This window comes from Ranitomeya variabilis, chromosome 2 (genome assembly GCF_051348905.1).
Source record: "Ranitomeya variabilis isolate aRanVar5 chromosome 2, aRanVar5.hap1, whole genome shotgun sequence".
NCBI classification, from domain to species: Eukaryota; Metazoa; Chordata; class Amphibia; order Anura; family Dendrobatidae; genus Ranitomeya; species Ranitomeya variabilis.
This window is the reverse complement of record NC_135233.1, coordinates 789,123,842-789,130,672: the sequence shown is the minus strand read 5'-3', so window position 1 is coordinate 789,130,672 and position 6,831 is coordinate 789,123,842. Positions and strand designations below refer to the sequence as shown.

At 45.2% G+C, this 6,831-nt stretch overlaps 1 long non-coding RNA gene across 1 annotated transcript; it reads left to right on the top strand.

The window, feature by feature from the left end:
* The first annotated feature begins 1,810 nt into the window (after window positions 1-1,810).
* LOC143807857 (uncharacterized) lies at window positions 1,811-5,607 on the top strand. Its single transcript, XR_013221822.1, has 3 exons — window positions 1,811-2,443; window positions 3,225-3,401; window positions 4,151-5,607. It is a non-coding gene; the product is annotated as an uncharacterized LOC143807857 (long non-coding RNA).
* Window positions 5,608-6,831: the final 1,224 nt, after the last annotated feature.

Below are 6,831 nucleotides of genomic sequence, written 5' to 3'. Positions count from 1 at the left end.
AACCTTATTTATGTTGGGTTAACAACACGCCAACTAAAGGTGCGGATTCGTGAGCACGTTTTGGGTATTCAGGCGGCAGTCGGTCATGCGGACACTTCCACCCTTAAAACGATACCACGACATTTCAGAGACTTTCACAATTGTGATGGTGCTCTCTTGAGGGTGCGTGGTATTGATGCCCTTAGGATTAACATTCGGGGTGGCGGATTGTCCAAACGTTTGGCTAAACTCGAGACAAGATGGATCTGGGCTCAGAACACTGTTCATCCCGCCGGCCTGAATGAGTGTCTCTCTTTTGCTCCCTTTTTGGGGTCCTCGTGCTGATGCGCGATAGTGGTGTTTCATACTCGGCACTGTTTTTATACTTTTATTAATCCTTTGTATTTTCGATTTTTGTAGTGATGTGTCTTATTTCTGTGGATGTCGTGTTAGTGATTGTGAAGTACACCTTCGTTATCAAGATGAAGTTTTCTTTATCTCTGATATTTGTGTTTTGTTTGTTTATGTTGGTTTTGTTGATTGTGTATAAACTACATGGGCTGTTATGGTGGATTTCTATTTCACATATATGCATATAACCGGTATTGTTTTGATTTTGAATAAATTTTCTGTTGTCTTTGGGCAACTGTTATGTCATTAATGTATTTTGTACATATACAAGCATGTTTTATCCTATTTGTGATTACTGTACTATGATGACCTTATTTGTTGTACATTATATCTTGCTTGTATTATAATATGTAGCGCTGTGTTACATTATTCATCATGGGCTAGCGGTGATACTATACATTATATTAACATTGTTTTATGATTCTGGCTGTTTGCCCATGCTGAAGATGGTTACTGCAGTACTTGCGTTTGTCTGTGACGCTCATATCCTCCCCCCGGCGCTGCCCATTGTCTGATGTTTTGGTTACATGGGGCCCCATGTGTTCCTGCATCAGCGGTGACGTCAGCGCCGGCTGGTAGGCGGGACGTTAAGTCCATTCACTCATACGCACAGCATACTTCCGGTTTGCATACATAAAATAGCCCCGGTGTTCTTTACATCACGCCCCGAGGAAGGAAGTGTTTTACTTCCGAAACGCGCGTCGGGGAGGGCGGGAGACTGCACGGATCCCTGTCACACACCACTTGGTATGCTATGTCAGTGTGATGTCTTTAGAACTTTATGGTTACTGTTATCCGACTACATGTATTAAATATTTATTGCTGTGACAATAGGGCATTGGTTGCGGTCTCCCACCGCTGTTGCTGTGATATGATTCACCCCTTGTTTCAGTCTCATCTGTGTCTTGTGCCTTTATATATTAATAAACAGTTTTGACATTTGTAATAGTGTTGCGGACATTTTTCCACTGCTTCTGTTGTGGTGTTTCTTGCGATTTCAGTGGGTCGTGATGGTCCTATTTAATGAGCTATGGATTACCTCTATATTTCATTATATATAGATATATATCTTTTGTGATTTGCATCCATGATGAGGTGTTTTCCTAGCTATATGTGTTTATCTATTTGTTATCATCCATATGTAGCAGAGTTGGGGATTGTCGTGGAATGCGAGATGTATTTATCGCGGACCCCCCATTGGATACTTTGATTTTTTTTTTTTTTTTTAAAAAAAAGGTAATAAATGGGTAAAAGACAGTTGGGGAGGACTTTTATCTGCCTTTATGTTCTTTGCTTTAAACTTACGGGGTTAGTAATGGAGGCGCCGCATAGACGCCTCCATTACTAACCCTGAGCTTGATGTCAGATGACATTACAAAGCTGACATCAATCAATAAAATACACACCAAACCGCCTCAGTCCAAATAGAGGTACCATGACAATCCAAGTCTTCTTCAGACTGGAGCAGCAGCTACTGCCAGGACTAGCGCTGTGCTCTGCAAGGGATCCATTTATTAATATGGCATAGCGACAAGGGTAGTATTACATTGACTTTTTTTTTCCAAGAAAAACTTTAAATGATGTGAAAGTTAAAGAGGTAATATAATATACAACATAAGTATCAAAACACTGCAATAGATTTTTTTTTAAAGAGGAAAATATTACACAGCATTATACATTTTATTGAAATAACATTTTAGTTTACATTAGTAACATTGACATGATAGACTTGTGTGGCTCAAGCCCTGTTTAGTCCAAGACCAGGTCTACACTTAAAGGGCATCTGTCAGCAGGATCAACCCTCCTAAGCCGTCTATATGGGCATGCAGGTCATAGAAGCTGAATAAAATGATACCTTGATATCTGCGGTCGAATGTCTTATTCCAGAGATATCCACATTTTTCTTACATGTAAATGACCTGTTCAGGACAATGGGCCAGACACTAGTCTGCATGAGAATGTGCCTCCAGCGCTTATTGTAAACAGAAGATGGTGATAGCGTGAGACATGTAATGACTGACAGACTTCTCTCCTTATCCCCCTGCAGAGAATTGTGCGAGTATAACGGATATCGGCAGGTTAACCTCAGCGCATCAGCTTCCATCTTAAGGTACCGTCACACTAAACGACATCGCTAGCGATCCGTGACGTTGCAGCGTCCTCGCTAGCGATATCGTTTAGTTTGACACGCAGCAGCGATCAGGATCCTGCTGTGATGTCGCTGGTCGCTGAATAAAGTCCAGAACTTTATTTGGTCGTCCGATCGCCGTGTATCGTTGTGTTTGACACCAAAAGCAACGATACCAGCGATGTTTTACACTGGTAACCAGGGTAAACATCGGGTTACCAAGCGCAGGGCCGCGCTTAGTAACCCGATGTTTACCCTGGTTACCAGCGTAAAAGTAAAAAAAACAAACAGTACATACTCACCCAGCGTCATACCTCCCCCAGCGTCCGCTTCCTGACACTGACTGAGCGCCGGCCCTAAAGTGAAAGTGAAAGCACAGCGGTGACGTCACCGCTGTGCTGTTAGGGCCTGAGCTCAGTCAGTGTCAGGAAGCAGACCCTGGGGGACGCGCAGGTGAGTATGTACTGTTTGTTTTTTTTACTTTTACGCTGGTAACCAGGGTAAACATCGGGTTACTAAGCGCGGCCCTGCGCTTAGCAACCCGATGTTTACCCTGGTTACCCGGGGACCTCGGCATCGTTGGTCGCTGGAGAGCGGTCTGTATGACAGCTCCCCAGCGATCAAACAGCGACGCTGCAGCGATCGGCATCGTTGTCGCTATCGCTGCAGCGTCGCTTAATGTGACGGTACCTTTACAAGCAGCCAGTGTTGCAATACAGCAGAGCTGTGAGATGCTGAAAAAGTGCTTGTAAAGAAACAATGTTCACTTCTATTGTTCTGGGTTCCAAGTTTCATATGGAAGGGGGCGTTATCAGTGTAAGATCAGGACTATGGGCAGGACACTGATCTGCATGACAATCTGCCTTCAGGACTAAACATAAAGGCCCCGTCTCACATAGCGAGATCGCTAGCGAGATCACTGCTGAGTCACAAGTTTTGTGACGCAACAGCGACCTCAGTAGCGATCTCGCTATGTTTGACACGTACCAGCGACCAGGCCCCTGCTGCGAGATCGCTGGTCGTGTCGGAATGGCCTGGACCTTTTTTTGGTCATTGAGGTCCCGCTGACATCGCTGAATCGGTGTGTGTGACACGGATTCAGCGATGTCTTCACTGGTAACCAGGGTAAACATCGGGTTACTAAGCGCAGGGCCGCGCTTAGTAACCCGATGTTTACCCTGGTTACCATCGTAAATGTAAAAAAAACCAAACAGTACATACTCACATTCCGGTGTCCGTCAGGTCCCTTGCCGTCCGCTTCCCGCACTGACTGACTGCCGGCCGGAAAGTGAAACTACACCACAGCGGTGACGTCACCGCTCTGCTGTTAGGGCCGGCGCTCGGTCAGTGCAGGAAGCGGACGGCGGGGGATGCGAAGGTGAGTATGTAGTGTTTGTTACTTTACATTTTACACTGGTAACCAGGGTAAACATCAGGTTACTAAGCGCAGCCCTGCGCTTAGCAACCCAATGTTTACCCTGGTTACCCGGGGACCTCAGCATTGTTGGTCGCTGGAGAGCTGTCTGTGTGACAGCTCCCCAGCGACCACACAGCGACTAAACAGCGACACTGCAGCGATCGGCATCGTTGTCTGTATCGCTGCAGCGTCGCTATGTGTGACGGGGCCTTAAGAAAACCATGGATAGCTCTGGAGTCAGACATCAGATTACATATATAAAGGTGTCATTGTAGTCTGCTTCCTAGGACCTACTGTACATGCCCATATAGATGGCTTAGGACGGTTGGGCCTAGTGACCGGTTCCCTTTAGTATTGCTGTGATGTCTTCAAATGCAGTCACACAGCAATATTGCATATGACTTCTAGAAAAAACAATATTTGGACAAATTTCCCCTGGGTCACATCTAGTATGCTTGCACATACTGGGGATCTGTCATATATTAATACTAGCATAGAAACACAGCCTATTATAAGTGTAGAGTCCTCTATGATAGACTGTATATAAGCCCATGCTTATTCCTTTAACCCCCATGCATGCCATATGGGCTGAAACTTTATCACCACATTCAAAAATGATATATTTATGGACAAACTTTCAGATAAAAAGTACATAGCGTTAGATACAGACAATCAAAATCCCCTGATTTCGAAAAATAAATAACACGTTTAAACGTACGAACCATTTCCCTTTCCTAGTCTCTCACACGAGGACACATTAATACAAGAGCCCAAAATAAATAACATATGCAGAAATCTTACCATATTCAGATTTCATGACCTGTGTTTATAAATTATGACACAAAGAAAAAGGAAATTAAATATGTACGGTATTTCACCTTATGATATGGCTCAATCCCCTTCCTTCTTGCCATTACATGTCTTCCAGTTTACATACATCTGTGTCCATAGTCAGGAATACATACAGTCTTACGTATCACACGCTACACATTTTTATTAAATCTCTTATCTAACAGTAATAATACTCAAAAGCACCAAATAAATGGTCATATTGTATGGAAGCATACACTAATTTTCTATCTGCTATTCTAAAAATTTCCAATTTGGAAAACACAAACGAAAAACAAACAGTAAAGACGTTAGGACAAGTGATCATTTTCACAAAGCATAACTACAGAACACAGCAGACAATACATCTGTAGAGCAGCTGCCTGGCTAGATATCCTTCTGTTAGCGCACTGTACTATTTAAGAGGACGCGTGCTCACTTGAGTATTCATTAAGTTCACCTTTTTATTTCATCATTATGTTTTGTTTTTTTTATTTGACCTATGATTGCAGAGACATTCTGCGCTTTTTTTTTTAATGGTGCTCTAAAAACCAAAACATTGTCATCTCTACCAATGCAGCGGTTCCCACAACATTCCCTATGGGCATATATTTAGACTCTTCCATGACACAGTAGAAGTAATCAAATCACACAGCAGCCTGTCACAGAGTGGTCTAGGGACAACAAACTTGTACACACAGGATCACAGAGTGGAGCAAGATTGGGCAGGCAACCGGGGCACATACAGATGCGGCAGATCTGGGCTGGCGACCGGGGCACATACAGATGCGGCAGATCTGGGCTGGCGACCGGAGCACATACAGATGCGGCAGATCTGGGCTGGTGACCGGGGCACATACAGATGCGGCAGATCTGGGCTGGCGACCAGAGCACATACAGATGCGGCAGATCTGGGCTGGCGACCGGGGCACATATAGATGCGGCAGATCTGGGCTGGCGACCGGAGCACATACAGATGCGGCAGATCTGGGCTGGCGACCGGGGCACATACAGATGCGGCAGATCTGGGCTGGCGACCGGGGCACATACAGATGCGGCAGATCTGGGCTGGCGACCGGGGCACATACAGATGCGGCAGATCTGGGCTGGCGACCGGGGCACATACAGATGCGGCAGATCTGGGCTGGCGACCGGGGCACATACAGATGCGGCAGATCTGGGCTGGCGACCGGGGCACATACAGATGCGGCAGATCTGGGCTGGCGACCGGGGCACATACAGATGCGGCAGATCTGGGCTGGTGACCGGGGCACATACAGATGCGGCAGATCTGGGCTGGCGACCAGAGCACATACAGATGCGGCAGATCTGGGCTGGCGACCGGGGCACATATAGATGCGGCAGATCTGGGCTGGCGACCGGAGCACATACAGATGCGGCAGATCTGGGCTGGCGACCGGGGCACATACAGATGCGGCAGATCTGGGCTGGCGACCGGAGAACAGAGATGCAGCAGATCTGAGCTGGTAACCAGCACACATATTTGTTCTCACCAGAGAAAGTTGTGTGGACCACCATTTTGGTAGAAGAGCAAAATTTTCTTCATTATTTAATTTATAAACTATATACCTATAATCTATAACTGTAGGTCAAATTTCAAAAGTTAAAAAAAAAAACAAACATGTAATGATCAGGACAAAATGGGCAAATTTAATGAACACAAAAACCACACAGTTTTGATGTCTTCTTTAAAAAGGGATTTGTCAGCAGGTTTTGCAATGTAATCTGAGGACACCATGAGGTAGGGGCTGAGACTGTTATTTCATCGGTGTGTCACTTACTAGGCTGTGTACGGTTTCAAAAATTGTTTTATCAGCAGGAGATCATCAGTGCCCAGACTACAGCTTTGATTAGCTTACTGTCTATATAATATGTATGCAGAAAGCTGTGGTGTAGGTAGGGGCAGCTTTTGAGCTCTGCTACATGCTATATCTAAAAACTGATAGTTTGCTGGGTGCAGCAGTTGTGATACATTGTGGAATCAAGATCTTTCCCTACATTATGCTGCTCACGGATGAGTTCACAAAAGCCTGCTGACAGATTGCCT